This window comes from Rhinoraja longicauda, chromosome 6 (assembly GCF_053455715.1).
Source record: "Rhinoraja longicauda isolate Sanriku21f chromosome 6, sRhiLon1.1, whole genome shotgun sequence".
Lineage (NCBI taxonomy): Eukaryota > Metazoa > Chordata > Chondrichthyes > Rajiformes > Arhynchobatidae > Rhinoraja > Rhinoraja longicauda.
The window spans coordinates 35,228,423-35,246,437 of NC_135958.1; the positions used below are offsets into that span (position 1 = coordinate 35,228,423).

The 18,015-nt window shown below is 44.0% G+C and overlaps 1 long non-coding RNA gene across 3 annotated transcripts in view; it reads right to left on the reverse strand.

Annotated features, from left to right (window-relative positions):
• LOC144594372 (uncharacterized) overlaps positions 1-12,539 on the reverse strand; it is a 34,298-nt gene extending 21,759 nt beyond the window's left edge. The window contains exons 1-3 of one of the 3 annotated variants that reach the window (XR_013547383.1): positions 12,319-12,374; positions 9,403-9,554; positions 4,025-5,687 (exon numbers count right to left, since the gene is read on the reverse strand). This is a non-coding gene — a long non-coding RNA (uncharacterized LOC144594372). Of the gene's footprint in view, positions 1-261; positions 5,688-9,402; positions 9,555-12,318 lie in introns of those variants that run through there. The other 2 variants (XR_013547382.1, XR_013547381.1) reach the window with 2 other exon arrangements.
• Between the last annotated feature and the right edge of the window lie 5,476 nt (positions 12,540-18,015).

The following is an 18,015-nucleotide window of genomic DNA, read 5'->3' on the forward strand; positions in this document are numbered from 1 at the left end:
TCTCTACAGCCTATATTGCTCGTTTCATTATTAAATGCTACTTGTTATTCACTTGTCAGTTGCTTAATATCCACAATCCTCTTTGCTGAACACCCTTATCTAAATATCTCCCTTTCCTGCAAACAGGATATTATTAGCAAATCGGAATATCTTGCTAACAACAAATTCATTAAGATCGTTGATTTCTAGTCTTAAAAGATCGAGGTACATTGCCCTTGATGAAACCACAATGTGAGCATTGTGTACAGTTTTGATTTCCCTATCTACGGAAGGGTCCATTTGTTAGAGATGCAGGGGCATGAAGATTCACCAGACTGGTTCAAGAGATGATGGTATGTGGTATATGAAGAGAGAATGATCAGCGTAGACATTTGTGCCTGGAGTTTAGAAGAATGAGTGATCTCTTTTACCCACAAAATACTTCAAAAGTCAAGCCAATTCAAAAGTGTTTAATTGCCTTATGTACCTACAACAGAACAATGAAATTCTTCCATGCAATAGACAATAAGTGCAGGAGTAGGCCATTCGGCCCTTCAAGCCAGCACCGCCATTCAATGTGATCATGGCTGATCATTCTCAATCAGTACCCCGTTCCTGCCCTCTCCCCATACCCCCTGACTCCACAATCCTAATGAATTCTATCTAGCTCCCGCTATCCTTAAGAACTCTATCTAGCTCAGCAAGATAACAGGACCATATGCACCATACACAGAGATAATATCTATATACTAAAACTCTCATTTGTTTGTTTGTTTGTTTGTTCCTGAACTACAGCCAAAACAGCACAGGATAGCGTGACAATTGTAGGCCCATCTTACTCACCGTCGTCCCTTTGGTGCTAATGGAAGAAGTTTCATTCAAATCGGTGATATATTTTTTAAGTTATTCACAATTTAAAGAAATCTATCTCCTAGGGAGGGAGGGAGGAGGGGGAGGGGGAAGGAGAGGGGGATGGGGGAGGGGAAGGGGAAGGGGAGGGGGAGGGGAAGGAGGGAGGGGGAGGGGAGGAGGGGAGGGGGAGAGAGGGAGGGGAGGGGGGTGGGGCAGTGGATGGGGGAGGGAGAGGGGAGGGGGGAGGGGGGGAGGGGGGGAGGAGAGGGTACTGCAGCAATGCAGGAGAGGTTTGGGCCCAGCGGGTCCACTTAGTCTAGTATACTGTAAAATAAACAGACCATCAACACAATGCTGATGCAAAAGAAACCCGATGTCCTTAATGCAATCAAAGACAAGTCTTAGAAGTTAATAGTTGAGGTTAGCATTGTGTCGTGTATAAGAGCCTGATGGTTGTTGGGAAGAAGTTATTCTTGAATCTGGTGGTCATGTTTTTAAAACTCCTACACTTTCTTCACAATGGTAGGAGTCAAATGGCTGCCTTTTTGAGGTTGTAGGGAGGTCAGTACTTGTGATTGACCGGGCAGTGTCTTAGAGGACTTCATGAAGTAGATACCCTCAGGCTGAAAAGTCTAGACTGAGAGATCATAGTCTAAAGAAAAGATTGGACATCTAGACCTGAAATTAGAAGATATTCCCTCACTTGGAGGGCATTGATTCTTTTTTACTCTCTCTGCCAAATGGCTGTGGAGACACAGACATTGATTGCTTTCAGAACTTCTTCTTCTTATCGAGTCCACATCACAAGATTAGAAATTGTTCCGCCAGAGCTGAACACACTTCTCGGTATTATGCATACAATGGCGTCTTGTGCTTCTTGTGCGTGGTGGTGGTGGAAAGATTGGTGGAAACTGGGCCGCGACGTGAACTCTTTTTCCTTGACCTCTTTTCAAAACTAAGATTGATAGATTTCTGTACAGAAGAGAAATCAAGGGATCGGTGAATAAAACACGGTGTGCAGATAAAAGGTCAGCGTTGATTCTACTGAATGGTAAGGCTGATTCAATGATCCAAATGGCCCACACTTGTTCCTCATAGAGTCATACAGCATGGAGACATACCCTTCAGCCCAACTTGCCCAAGCCAACCAAGATGCCCCTGCTACGCGAGTCCCACCTGCATGCATTTGGCTCACATCCCTCTAAACCTTTCCTATCAGGTTTTTTAATTCTTTTCTTCCTAGTTCCTATGTTTACTGTGCCCCAAATTGAATGCTCATGGAAATCCACTGATCTAAACTACCCAATTATGACTATTTATCTCCCATTACTGAGATCATTACTAATTCACATTTGGTATGGTTTTCAAGCTGGAGATTAAGGGTGAAACGTAATAGCTACACGATAGAAAAGAGAATAGTCTGCAGTAGACAGGCATATCCAACTCAGTTTCTGTATTTAGAGTCTAGTTTAGTTTCGAGATACAGTGCGGAATCAGGCCCTTTGGCCCACCGAGTCAGCACCGACCAGCGATCCCTGCACACATTAACACTATCCCACTCACACTAGGGACAATTTACACATACACCAAGCAGATTAGCCTACGTCTTTGAAGTGTGGGAAACCGAAGATCTCGGGGAAAGCTCATGTGGTCACAGGGAGAAGGTACACACACCGTACAGACAGTACCCGTGGTCAGGATCGAACCCAACTGTAAGGGCTGCAAGGCAGCAACTGTACCACTCAGCCAACGTGCCGCCCAATTTCTATCATCCTTTAGGTAAGTGTACTATCCCTGTGGAGATAATAACTTGTTTTTGGTAGGTGCATTTTCCCTTCCCAATTAGAAATTACTGGGTAAATGAGGATAGCCTTTTGATCTTGAATTTTTTTTAACGTACTCTTCTTTTCAGATTGTGGTTCTGGTTGGCTAGGCTAGATATATTGCCCGTCACTAGTTGAGAGAGAAGGCAACAGTGATGCATTTTCTTGACCAGCCGCTGTCCTTTAGGTGAAGATCCACTCGTGGAGCTGTTGGATAGGGAGTTTGCGGATTTAAATTCAGCATCACTGAAAGGTGGGAAAGGCTGAAATAATTCCAAGTCAGGAGATAAAGAATCGTAAAGCGGAGGTTCCATGTGCTTACTGTCTTTTGGTTGAAGGGGTCATGGGTTTCGCTGAACACCTCCGCTCAGTCCACCCAGGCCTATGTGATCTCCTGGTTATTAAACACTTTAACTCCCCCTCCCATTCCCACACTGACCTTCCTGTCCTGGGCCTCATCCACTGTCAGAGTGAGGCCCTATGCAAGTTGAAGGAAGGACACCTCATATTTTGCTTGGGCAGCTTGCAACCCAGAGGTATGAATATTGATTTCTCTAACTTCAAGTAACCCTTGCTTTCCCTCGCTCTCCGTCCTTCCCTCATCCTAGTTCCCCGACTAGATTCTCTGTCCTCCTGATTAAATATTACTGACTGTAGTCCCCTCAGCTAACAATGAACCATTTTACATTTCCTAGATTATCGTTTCCTTTGATCTGTGTTTTCCCTCCTTACACTTGCAGTGTAAGAAAATATCTGCAGATGCTGGTACAAATCGAAGGTATTTATTCACAAAATGCTGGAGTAACTCAGCAGGTCAGGCAGCATCTCAGGAGAGAAGGAATGGGTGACGTTTCGGGTCGAGACCCTTCTTCAGACTGATGTCAGGGGGGGCGGGACAAAGGAAGGATGTAGGTGGAGACAGGAAGACAGTGGGAGATCTGGGAAGGGGGAGGGGAAGAGAGGGACAGAGTATAGTCCCTCTCCCCTGACCCTCAGTCTGAAGAAGGGTTTCGACCTGAAATGTTACCCATTCCTTCTATCCGGAGATGCTGCCTGTCCCGCCAAGTTACTCCAGCATTGTGTGCCTATCATGGGTTTGGGAGATGCTAATGGCAGAGACATGAGAGGACTTACAGTGCATTTTATAGACAACATACACTGAAGCCACTGTCTGTCAATGGTCGGGGGTGTGACTGTTTGGGTGAGGGGTGGGTACAAATCAAGCAGACTGCTTTGTCTTAAATGGTTTGGAGCCTTTTCCGTGTTGTTGGATCTGCACTGTTTGCTGCAGGGAGTGGTCCTCCACTCAGCTGGCTTGATCCTTGTAGGTAGTGGAATGACTTTCAGGAGTCAGGAAGTAATTGACTCACCTCTGACATGGTTTTTGACCCATGGTACTCATGTGGCTGATCCAGCCGAGTTTCTACAAACTGCTGACCTTCAGGATTGTTGATGGCAAGTGTTTCAGCAATCGCGGTGCCATCAAATATCAGAAGTAAGTGTTTGGGCTCTCTCGTGGAAGTTGTCACTTTTGTGGCATGATTATTACTTGCCATTTGTCAGCGCATGCCTGAATGCTGCCAGGATCTTGCCGCATAAAGACGTGTACAGCTTCACTTGCAAAGCAGCTTTAAGAATGGAATTGAATATTGTACAATCGTCAACAAATATGGTGGAAGGAAGGAAGGTAATTGATGAGGCGGCTAAAGAGGCTGCCCAAGGATATTGCCCAGAGGAACTCCTGCATTGTAGTCCTGAAATGGAAATGACTCACATCCAATAACTCCAACCATCTTACTTATGTCTCCAGTGCTAGAGTGTCTTCCCGTTTGATGCCCATCTACTTCAATCTTACTCGAGCTCCTTGATACCATTCTTAGCCAAATGTGTTTTTGATGGGCAAGGGCAGTCAGCTTCTCTTTATCTCTCGTCCATAATTGGACAAAGGCAGTGATGAGGCCAGGAACCAAGTGATCCCTGTCAACTCCAATGGGGGTGGTTGTTGCAGAGTAGGTACCACTTGAGAGCACTGTGGACAGCACCATCCATCCTTTTCCTGGTGATTGAAGGTAGATTGATTGGACAGTGAGTAATCTGATAGGATTTATCCTTCTGTTTGTTAAAAATAAATTTTAACTATTGCCAGGTGCCAGTGTTGCCACTGCCCTGGAACAGCAAGGCAAGGCGTGAAGCTCGTTCCAAAGCACAAGTTCTTCAGTACCACAGCTGGAAAATTGCCTAGTTCCATTGCATTTGCTGTATCCAGTCATTCCTGATGCTTCTTGATATCACAGAGAATGTATTGAGTTGGTTGGAGGCTGACTTTCCCCATGATGGGTTCTCAGCAGAAGCCAAAGTGAATCTTTCACGTGGTATTCTGGCTGAACATGTCGTGAATGCATCAGTCAAGATATAGCACTCCTCTGCTGGCTCCAGCCAACAATCAGGATGGTGATTTTCTTGGCACCACCTCCACCTCTAAGTGGTTTGATTTTCCATCACCATAGATGTGGTGGGATTCTGGTCTTTAGTTCACAATAGAGGCACTATTCCATTCATATGGTCCTCACTTGGGCTTGATGATGATATATTTCAAGTTAATGCCAATCATGAACTTTAGTTCCCATCTTGAAGTCTGTTCATTTTTCTATAATATTCACCCAAAAGTAAAAACCCAGAGAGCATACAAAGCTTCCACCACATTCCTGACACCAGGATAATCATCATTAGATGCCTTATCTCCTTCTTCCATTCACCTTCATGACTCCAGGAACGACATCAAGGGAAACACAATTATCAGTAACCATGTCCATCTCTACTTTAGACTTGTGTAATTTCTTTCTTTGCCCATATTAACGCAGTATCCTTTTGCTTGAAGAAGGGTCTCAACCCAAAGCATCAGCTATCCATGTCCTCCAGAGATGCTGTCTGATCTGCTGAGTTACTCCAGCACTCTGTGTCCTCTTGCAGCATCCATTAGCCATGGCGGTTGTCAGGTCAGCCATTTTGAATCATGGTTTTAATGAGATGTTCCTGAAGAATACAATAAAAAAATGTTTGACTCTTCTTTAAAAACCATCCTCTAAGTAACACAGAAACTACTAAGCAATCTAAAACATACACCCTCTGAAAAAAATAGCTTTGATATTGTATACTTGTCACAATACTTGTATGTGCTGGTTCTGGAGAGGGTCCAGAGGAGGTTTACAAGAATGATACCAAGAATGAGTAAGTTAACATATGATGTACGTTTGTCGGCACTGGGCCTGTATTCGCTGGAGTTTAGACGAATGAGGGGGGACCTCATTGAAACATACAGAATCGTGAAATGCTTGGATAGAGTGGGTGTGGAGAGGATGTTTCCACAAGTGGGAAAGTCTAGGACTGGAGGTCATGGCCTCAGAATTAAAGGACATTCTTTTAGAAAGGGGATGAAGAGACATTTCTTCAGTCAGAGCGTGATGTATCTATGGAATTATTTGCCACAGAAGTGCTGTGGAGTCCAAGTCATTGGATATTTTTAAGACAGGGATAGATAAATTCTTGATTAGTACAGGTGTCAGAGGTTGTAGGAAGAAGGCAGGAGAATGAGGTTAGGAGGGAGAGATAGATCAGCCATGATTGAATGGTAGAGTAAATTTGATGGGCTGAATGGCCTAATTCTACTCCTATCACTTATGACCTTATGGTCATTATGATCTTTTGTGCTTAACCACCATGAAGTATGGTCCTGATATCAGTGGTAAGCTCCAAACATCTAAAATGCAATTAAGAAATGTGAGAATTGTTTTAAATATTGGTTAGTAAGTTTACGGATTACACTTAAATTGGTGGCATATTGCACATTGTCCCTGAGACTATGTGGGTTTCCACTGGATGCTCCAATTTCCTCTGCCATCCCAATGAGGCACATGTTTGTGGGTCAATTGGCCTCTGTAAAATTGCTCCTTGTGTGTAGAGAGTGGATGAGGAAGCGGGTTAGCATAGGACTAGTGTGAATTGGCCTCTGTAAAATTGCTCCTTGTGTGTAGAGAGTGGATGAGGAAGTGGGATAGCATAGGACTAGTGCGAATGGGTCATCGATAGTCGGCATGGACACCATCCTATCACCAGCCAGAGGGCGGTTCTGACCTACCATTTACCTCATTGGAGACTCTCAGACTATCTATAATCAGACTTTACTAGAATTTATCTTACACTAAAAATTATTCACTTTGTCCCATATCTCTACTCTGTGGAAGGTTTGATTATAATTATGTACAGTCTTTCCACTGACTGGATAGCACGCAACAAAAATCTTTTCACTGTACCTCATTGCACATGATAATAATAAACTGAACTAAACTGAACTAAACTGAACTAAATAGATGGAGGAGGGAGGCATTGACTGCAAAAGCAATAAGGAATCTCTTGAGAGAGAGAGACATCTATCTCAAGAAGCTTAATCATCTATCCTAACAAGGTGGATCGCTCCACACTATGATTCTTATTACCAACATAGTTCACTAGTCATCAGCTGGCAGACCTGAGCTTGTCTATCCTGAGAGGAAGCATTGAAAACAAATGTTTTAGAAGTCTACTACAGTATCTGTTTCAGGGCCATTTTCATCGTTTTCTGATAGCTATTCTACTTTTGATTTATCTATCTTACTATCAGACAGACTCCTTAACACAGTCAATCAAATGGCCAACTGATGTAGTACATTGCTCGGAAATTATATAATCTCAGCTCTCCACTCAAAATGTCACTATTATTTTCAGTCTTGCTGTTCTGTGCATCAGAATTGATGACTAAATATTCTGATATTTTCTGAATTAGGCTTTATTTTTTCTGTGACTAAAACCCTGCCCATAAATAAGCCCATGATTGCATGAGGAAAGTAACTTTCACACAATGAGATGCCATGATTTGCCTGAACAGATGATGAAACTTGATTCACACCTGGTCTTCAGAATTGCATAGGATGGAACTGCAGATGCTGGTTTAAACCGAAGATAGACAAAAAAAGCTGGTGTAACTCAGCAGGACAGGCAGCATCTCTGGAGGGAAGGAATGGGTGACGTTTCAGGTCAATAGACAATAGACAATAGACAATAGGTGCAGGAGTAGGCCATTCAGCCCTTCGAGCCAGCACCGCCATTCAATGCGATCATGGCTGATCACTCTCAATCAGTACCCCGTTCCTGCCTTCTCCCCATACCCCCTAACTCTGCTATCCTTAAGAGCTCTATCCAGCTCTCTCTTGAAAGCATCCAACGAACTGGCCTCCACTGCCTTCTGAGGCAGAGAATTCCACACCTTCACCACCCTCTGACTGAAAAAGTTCTTCCTCATCTCCGTTCTAAATGGCCTACCCCTTATTCTTAAACTGTGGCCCCTTGTTCTGGACTCCCCCAACATTGGGAACATGTTATCTGCCTCTAATGTGTCCAATCCCCTAGGTCGAGATGCTTCTTCAGACCATTGCATGTGCACTTGAGTGAGAAGAAAATCGCATGACTTTGAGAAAGAGATTTTCTCTTGTACAAAGCCAGCATGGAATTAATGGGCTGAATAGCCTCCCTTGCACGTTGTAACAGCTGTACAATTCTGTGGGATATGGGTAATACACCACCATGTTTACCTGACATGTCCTGTACCCACACAGCTCACGCTACACCTTGCAACCAGGGCTTCAACTTACGTTGCCAAAATAGGAGGTTGGATAATTCAATGAGAGCTTTAAAACTTTCAAATGGAACTAAGTCTCCCCATTTTAAACTCTAACTATTTGCCAGCCATTAATTTGTAGTTGATAACATGAATGATTGATGATTTTGTTGCATAAGTTGTACTTGGATGCACTGTACCTTCAAGAATATGAACGAGAGTTTACATATTCAAAGTGCCACTATTCTTTCATCTGCCAAGTGTGTACATCACATCTTTGGGCTGGAGGTGATTGTGCTCCTCAGGGTTTATTGTCCATTGACCAAATGGACATAACTTTGGTCTCCTAATTTGAGGAAGGACATTCTTGCTATTGAGGGAGGGCAACATGGGTTCACCAGGTTAATTCCCAGGATGGTGGGACTGACATATGATGGATCGATAGGACTTGTATTCACTGGAATTTAGAAGGGTGAGAGGGGATCTTATAGAAACATATAAAATTCTTAAAGGATCGGACAGGCTAGATGCAGGAAAAAAAGTTCCTGATGTTGCGGGAGTCCAGAACCATGGAGTCACAGTTTAAGAATAAGGGGTAGGACATTTAGGACTGAGATGAGGAAAGAAAATTTCACCCAGAGAGTTGTGAATCTGTGGAATTCTCTGCCACAGAAGGCAGTGGAGGCCAATTCATTGGATGTTTTCAAGAGAGTTAGATTTAGCTCTTGGGCCTACAAAATCAAGGGATATGGGGAGAAAGCAGGAACATATTGAATAATGGTGCTGGCTTGAAGGGCCACTCCTGCACCTATTTTCTATGTTTCTATATTTCTAAACCTCTGCGATGCTGTTGAGCTCGGATTCCAAATTTCAGACATGCATTTGCAGAGTGCAAGTGTTGATGCCAGTCACACAAGCCCATGCTCTGGTGAACTTCACATGTGCTGCACTGGATAGTTAGACGTGAGACTTGAGAGATGATGAGCAGCGACAGGCTCTTCAGTCCGCGTCGATCAGCGATCAGCGTGTACAGGAGCACTATCACGCACACGAGGGACAATTCAAAATCTATACAAGCGAATTAACCTACATACTTACATGTCTTTGGACTGTAGGAGGCAACCTTGAGTATCTGGAGAAAGCGCATGCAGTCACAGGGAGAACATGCAAACTCCGTCCGAGGTCAGGATCAAACCTTAGTCTCTGGCACGGCGAGGCAGCAACTCCACCACTGTGGCACTATGGCGTCCCTGTTAATTATATATATATATATTTTAAATATTGTTATTTTTGCATAGATTGTAGTTTGTGTCCTGTCATACGGATTTCTACCCTGCTAGTTGCATTTTCTTGTTTTCGGGAAAATGAAAACAATTGGTGCCCAATGTACAAAACCATGCTGGTAAATGGTGGGAATTAGAAGGCAAAAACATTTCCTACCACATTAATAAAGGTTTTTTTTTCCCAATGGGAAATAATTCTGGAATGAGGTACCAGCTGGGAAGCTCGATGTGTTTAAATCCTAAATTACGAATGTCAGGTTCAGTGCAATAAAAAGATTGATATCTTTTTACCTGTAAGTAGCCAGAAGGTTTATCATTGTACTGCGAGAAGCAGATTCAGTAACCCTTACTCCAAAATGGCAGTAAATCAGCCCACGTCTTTAGCTGTGCGGAATGGAAATGGCAAATCATTTGAAAATATCCAAAATGTTTTGGATTAATTTCTGGCCTAGTTGCCCCCCATGGAGGGAGAGGCCTGGGGTAAGTCACCCAGCAATGGTGGATGCTGCCTTACACCCACAACACAGTTCCTCATGTAGAAAACATGAAGACAGGGTGGGAGACAATTGATTCTGGCCCACGGATGGGCACCAATCTCTATTAACACCAAGAAAAAAAGATAATTTACTCCATGACCCGGAAAGTGGAGGCTTAAATAGCCACGGAGCGCAAGATGAAAATCAAGTTTTAATCATAAAAGCTCGTGCTAAGTCGTAAGGATGGAACTACTTGCTGCCCAGCGCCACTCAGCACTCCGTAATGCACACCGATTTCATATTGAAAAACACAGGGGAAAAAATGTGTGCTGATTCCTGTCTGCAAGATTTCCTGAAATGCTATTTCCCAAATGCAGTATGAGATCTTCTAACCAGGAGAAGGCCGGTCATGCATGGACAGTTATCAGAGAATGAACTCTGGGACAGGCAGGAAATTTCCATCTTCCAGATTTGCAGGGATTTACTGCGTCGAAATAACTCACGAGTCTATGGGTAATCAGGTCAGGTCACTGAGTGCAATAAATTCCATTTGCCTCTAGGTCCTTTTAAATCTAACACGAGACTGCTATTATGTGTTTGGTATTCTCCAGTCATAGCGATTTACTGATTAAAAATTGCTGACAAAAATACTCGCCCCACAAATCTTTTTCTTTGATGTTTTGCTTAAATAAATTAAAATGTGGAGATTTGATGAGTAGGAGGATAATTTCAGAAAAAATACGGGCAAAATTCAATCGCGGCTGCTCTACTTCGGGGTTTGCAAACATCAAAAGAGCTCCATCGCGCTATTTAAATTCAAAGGGAAACGTTCGAGCCACATTGAAGCATTGCAAGAGACTATTATCACATGAAATATTTTAATTGTGGTGGAAGAAGGCAGTCCCCGCAATCCCTTTGCATTTGCCGGCTTACTTGTGAAGTGTGCCCTTCCAATCACAGTGGAAGTCTAATGAATCCTGGTTTGTACACAGAGGCTCGACAGATGCTACTGTGGCAGCCAGTTATCTCTCACTTCCCCTGTACCCAGTAAAACAAAGGCTGGTGGCAGGCGAGTGAAGTGTCTGTTGAATGCTTTCGGTGACACAACCCCGTTAGTATGCTAATTCACTACCTGCATTATAAATTCAGATCAGCTCTTCGCTCCCAGAGCCCTGTAATACAGCAGCGACTGCTGTGTTTAATTGCAAATTTCTTGCGTGCATTATATAGCCCGGCACAAGCGTACATAGAAAGACACACACGCCCGCACACACGCACACACGCACCCACAACCCACACGCTCATACACTCCCACGTATACACACGCATGCACACAGAGTCTTTGCCATCCCTCGATAAGACAGAGCAGTACAGTGCTCCATGCACAGCCCTGAGAGCAAATGTAACGGTGGTTGCTGCTGGTACAGTGATTGGTGGATGTCCTTCCACAGTGCCAGCCTCTATTAAGTAATTTCCTGTAAGCAAAATGCTAATTTTTATACTTTGATCTTTGCAGCAGTTGCTTATGCGCGCAATTATGGGAACTTGTTTTCCTAAGAAGAAAGCCTGCACATTTTCCCCCAGCGCCCCCCCCCTACCACCACCCCCAGCCTTTCATGTAATCTTTGATAGACTAGGGAGAATGTAAACCTTTTGTTAATAAACTAGGAAGTGGTGCATGAGAAGTTCCCATTGAGAAAGAACTGAAGACATGTATTTATACAGTAGAATGCCACTTGAACATGGGCAAGCTCTCTTGGCAACCCACTCCTCCCTCCCTGTGTCGTCAGCAGTTGTGACTTATTGGTTTTCTCATGCAGCCCCAAAGTACACACGCACAGAAATTCCTGTCAAGGCTCGGGGACAATCACTGCTCTCAAACAAGTGGCTGGATCAATGGCGTACCATTATTCAACACTATAATTCATTTCACTGGCGTTGGCACTGGGCCAAGTAGTGCTTTCTCTTCCCTTCCCCTCGCTCCCTCTTCCGATTTTATTTTCATAAAACATTTGGCATGCGTCGCTCCTCACTGCTCAGTGCTTCCTGCTCCCCTTCCTTTACATAAAACCTCTTAGCAGGTTTCAAGCTCCCGATCCCTCTCTGCATGCAGTTACGTTTACTTACAAGTAAGGCGACACAATGTGTTTTTTTCCCCCCTCCTTCACGTTCCAGTCGCTACACGACTGCAAAATGAGTGGATGCATCACAGACGTTTGCATAGTCACAGCATTAGAGCAGCAATCATGTATTACCTTACCGCTCTTTCTTGTCACAGAGCCAAGGAAACCTCCGTTACGTAGTAGCTATCTCCTGTTCCCTGTGAGTCAGTCCTTTCTCGCACGTCGCCATGCCCCTTACGTAGCACAAATGCGTACTTCCCATGCCTGCGGAGATGCCTTGCCACCTCTCTCTCACTCATCTGGCTTTCTCTCACGTTCTGTCTCCCTGCCTTTTTCTCTCCTCTCTCCGTGCCACCAGCCTCCAGATGGGATGCGGCTGGCTGGCTGGGTGGCTTGCAGCCGCTGCCTTTGCTCTCTGTGCCAGCTTTCACACCAACAACGCACTGTACAATGAATAATCAATAGCCTTATTGATTTGTTGTGAATGTTTGTAAATTCCTGAAGGAAGGAAAGGAAAGCACAGATACTCGCGGGAACTCAAGGGGGGGAGAGCTCATTGGTCCGCTTTGTCCATGCGTTCAGCGAGACTCGTGTGTGCCTCCACAGTATTTGACTCTACAGAAGCGGTGTGTGAGGGGAAACAAAGAAATTATTTGATATGCTCTGCATTAAGCAGACAGAATTAACTTCCCTTTACAATCGTGATCCAGCTCCTGGCCTACAATGAAAGCAGCTGACTAGGCTGCATTTATCGTACACTCTCAACCAGACCTGGCACTCTCAAACCAGGCTATCACCTTTTTGCAGTTGAGCAATCATGCCTGAATACAAGATCAACTCAACACACAGCACCTAGATTGGGTCTGTGACAGGAGCATTAGTAACCTTTATGATATTAATCGGGAGCTGGATTTGATTTCAGGATTCAATTCTCTGATTCGGCGTGGAAGGAGAGCCATCTATTTTATCAGACAGAACCAGTGGGATGATTTTTTTTCACAGAGCACTGATTAGCTGCCGTGATCCAATTAACAGCACACTTCTATCAGAGACCCAGCTCCACAATATTGTTTCAATGTCCAGTTTCCAGTCATAAATCCTGAAGACAGTGAATCTTTCCACTGCGGAAGATTAATTGCTGCTGCGAGACTGTATATAAAAATGTCCGAGATCCAGCTTAATACAGAAAGATGAAAATTCCAATATGTATAAAATGCTAGCAATTTCCAGCAGTTTTTTTTTTTAATTCAGAAGCGATTATTATGCATAACTATCATGAAAACTCACAGCCGGAAATAGTAAAATTAGTCTGTATTTTGGTTTACCAGATGCCTTTGACAGAATTTTTAACTTTGTGGTTTAATATATGACATGGAATATTTATGTTTATTTGCCATTGGCAGCTGTGGTATAAATTAGGTATTTTTGTATTTAAAATGAAATGTTGAAATCAATGACCTGGAATGTCTTAGAAATAGTGCATTTTAAAAATGCATGATTTGTGCTAAGCTACTTCGACATCAATTTCAAGTATTATGCGTATTTATGCCATGTTTGTAGCATTTTCCTTGTTTTGTTGGGTTCTTCCATTAGGTTTTGTTGCTGCTGTTACAGTGATGTCAGTGGCATACTGATGTTTGTGGCTCATTCCATTGTTTCCTTTGTACAACAAACTGTTTAATTTATGTAGCAGAGCTGCCACAATAAATGATCCCCGAGCATTTCATGCAGGTGATTATGGCAGATGATAGGAGCAGAAATATTAAAATAAATTGGTAAATATATCATCAGAAGGAGCTTGCTTTAAAAGGATGATAGAGGGAGGGGGGTGGGGAGGGGAGGGAGAGAGAGAGAGAGAGAGAGAGGGAGAGAGAGGGAGAGGGAGAGGCAGAGGGAGAGGGAGAGGGAGAGGGAGGGAGAGAGGAGAGAGAGAGAGAGAGAGAGAGAGAGAGAGAGAGAGAGAGAGAGAGAGAGAGAGAGAGAGAGAGAGAGAGAGAGAGAGAGAGAGAGAGAGAGAGAGAGAGAGAGAGAGAGAGAGAGAGGAGAGAGAGAGAGAGAGAGAGAGAGAGAGAGAGAGAGAGAGAGAGAGAGGAGAGAGAGAGAGAGAGAGAGAGAGAGAGAGAGAGAGAGGAGAGAGAGAGAGGAGAGAGAGAGAGAGAGAGAGAGAGAGAGAGAGAGAGAGAGAGAGGAGGAGAGAGAGAGAGAGAGAGAGAGAGAGAGAGAGAGAGAGAGAGAGAGAGAGAGAGAGAGAGAGAGAGAGAGAGAGAGAGAGAGAGAGAGAGAGAGAGAGAGAGAGAGAGAGAGAGAGAGAGAGAGAGAGAGTGTGCCTAGAGTAGTTCTGACTGAGCTTACCCCCGCTCCGTCAGATTTGCTCATCGGGCCTAGGCTCCGGGATTTCTCCCGGGCCCGGCCTTCCACACAACTTCAGCCGCCTTTCCGAGATGCCCAGCGTGCTGTTCGTGATGCGAAGAGATGCACACTGTACAGAATGCTCCTGCACATTCTACACCTCCTTGTCTTCGTACACCGCCCTGACACATCTTGGCGGTCTGTGTTACCACCTGAAGACGGGGACGGTCCTCAGTGGGGTGGGCTCTCTATAAGGGAGTCGTTCCCCTTTACATCTGGGGTGGAGAGTGCTGCACAGAGCGGTGGTGTGTAATAAACTGTTGAGCCAGTTCACGGGCTCGCCGACCGCCTGTATTTTCTGCGGTGACGAAGAGACCGTGTTCCACGTCTATATGGAATGTGAGAGGTTACTGCCCCTGTACCAATATCTGAAGGGGTTGTTCCTCAAGTTTTGGTTACACTTTAGTCCTACGATTCTAGTGTTTGGACACAAGGCAGGGGGTGGGGAGGGTCTTTCGGGGGGGTGGGACTTCCCTGTCGGTTTGCTCTTGGGCCTGGCCAAGTTGGCCAATTGCGGGTCCAGGCAGCGGGCGGTCGATGGCCCTGCCAGAGTCGGCTGCCTTCCCCTCTTCCGGGCCTATGTCCGTGCGCGCGTGTCCCTAGAGAGGGAACACGCGGTGATCACGGGGTCTCGGGAGGCCTTCCGTGGGCGCTGGTCACCGCGGGGGGTTGAGAGCATTGTAAATAATGAAGGCAACATTGTATTATAATGATTATTTGATGACTTGTAACCTCTGAATGTGGTTTTGATGTGATGTATCATGTGAATGTGCTGAATAAAGTCTTTGAAAATGAAAAAAGAAAAAAAAAGAAAAAATTTTTAAAAAAAGAGAGAGAGAGAGAGAGAGAGAAACACAGACACAGACAGGACAGATTTTGAAAGCAAAAGCATTCCAGATAATAAGATTGAGGCAGCTTATTGAACTGCAAAGCAGTAAGAAAACAAGACATGCATGAAATAAGGTAGGGCACTGGTTAGTACAGTTTTGAATAGTTGTTTGGAGGTATGGCAGAAAGAACCTATGAGTGATCCATTGTGAAGGACAATAACTTGGAATTTGGTGGATTGGCGACTGGACCTCTGTGATGGCACAGGTGAAGTTATTATGGACAGGTTGTGATGCCAAAGTTTCAATCAGCTGGAGTTTATGCGAGACGAGACGAAGGGGATTAGTGCAGGATATTGACAAAGTTAAATAGGAAATGAAGGTAAATGTGATATGAATGAAATCAAGAGTTGTGCAACAGAGATGGATGTGGATCATTTTTGTTTGAATTACATAGGGCTTTGTTATTTAGCTCAGGGAAATATGAAATGGCACCAAAAAGGAAAAAAACGCAATGGTATCAGTGATGTGTATTGGTATAAATCAAAAGATACTAGAGGAACAAGATGAACTACTCCATCTAAATCGCCTATACTGAAGTGTAGTACACAAAGGAGCGTAACATCCGCCATTTTAGTAGGCAAATCCTGCCGTTCGCGCTGCCTCTCGCAGTATAATCAGTGTTTTTGGGGGAACAGTATGTGTGATTCATACCATTAAAATGCAGAATATATCTCCTATCAATTCACAGATTTTTGTTATATTTCTTTTCAAATGTTTCTGCAAGTTTCTGCCTACTAAAATGGCGCCATGACATATTATGGTTGTTTGGGTCGAGTGGTCTATCTTGTTCTTCTAGTATCTTTGGTATAAATCAGAATACACACCACGAGTGGAGACATGGTCCAGGTAGTTCTAGTCAAATTCACACAAAGAAAAGGATCCTCATCCTTACCTCATTCCCACAGATTGCACCCAAATCTGTGGGGCCATTATCAAAGACTAGGATTGGGGTTGTGTTGTGAGGCTGAAATAAGGAAGCAAGCGAACAAGCAGACTTCAAGGGAAGTACCCTGTGATACTCCAAAGGTAAATATAGAGTCTGCGTAGCCAATATTGGAGAGAGGTAAAAATACAAACTTTCTTGGATGGCACCCATCAGATGTGGACCAATAGACAGTTGGATCCAACAGATTGCAAACTTAAAGAAGACTAAAGATAGACACAAAAAGCTAGAGTAACTCAGCGGGTCAGACAGCATCTCTGGAGAAAAAGAATAGGAGACATTTCGGGTCAAGACCCTTGTTCAGACTGAGAGTCAAGGAAAGGGAAACAAGAAATATAGAAATATAAATGAATGAAAGATATGCAAAAAAGTAATGATGATAAAGGAAACAGGCCATTGTTAGCTGTGGTCTAGATGAAAACAAGTTACAGACAATGAGACTCAACAAGACGACTGAAGCTGGTACAATGACTTGTGTGGGGGATGGATGGAGAGAGAGGGGATGTAGGGGGTTGCTTGAAGTTAGAGAAATAGATATTCATACCACTGGGTTGTAAGCTGCCCAAGCAATATATGAGGTGCTTTTCCTCCAGTATGCTTTTGGCCTCACTCTGACAATGGAGGAGACCCAGGACAGAAAGGTCAGTGTGGGAAATGGGAAGGGGAATTAAAGTGTTTGGCGCCAGGAGAACAGGTAGGGCCAGGCAGACTGAGCAAAGGTGTTCAGACCAGACAGTTTACCTGCCCGAGGAATATTATTATAAAGGGTGGGTTTCAGTTCTGTGGACAAGGTGAGAGTTAGGTTGAAAGAATTGTCAAAGGGGAAACATGGAAGAAGCCCAATATTGAGTGATGATGATATATTTACGAGATAATAATACAAAGATCGGTGTGGGAAAAGCCACAAGGCTGACAAACGTGCTCTGGCACTTAGTAAACGATCAAAGTTGATTTGTTCTTGGCCACAACTCCGCCTTGCTTCCTCTTTCTGTGTACCTTGTCTTCAGCTTGAGATCATCAGTCTGTCCAATTCAACCTTCATCAGATTCAATGACCCAGCTTCTGCTTCCCTCGTGGGCAGATAATTCCAGATGCACGAACCTTTCAGAGAAGAAATCCTTCCTCATCTCTAAAATGGTGCAAAGCTTTGAGGAACAAAAGGTTCGATTGTTAGTTGGACGGGGTGAAGGGTTGGCAGAAGGTTATTTACAGAGAGTGTGATGACCCTGTTCTTCAAGAGTTCAAGGAAAAGTCAAGGAGGAGAGAGCTCTTTCTCATGTCAAAAAACACCGGGAAAATGAGAGAAAAATAGAGTCCACAAGCAGGAGATATTTGGGAATTTCTTTGAGTCAGTGGACCATAATGACAACGAACATGTAGGAAAGCTTTTTGCACATATTATGCAGAGTGCCAATAACGTTCCATTAAACATAAATTGATAATGGAGGTTTGAAAATGTGTTTGTTGCATCCTCTTTTGGTAAGCAAAGTGGAACATTCTTCCTCCGCCTTCACCTCGAAGATTGGTATATGGGAGGAGCTGAAACAGTTCCCAGAGATTTCCGTGCCCTTTCATTGAATTGGGTTC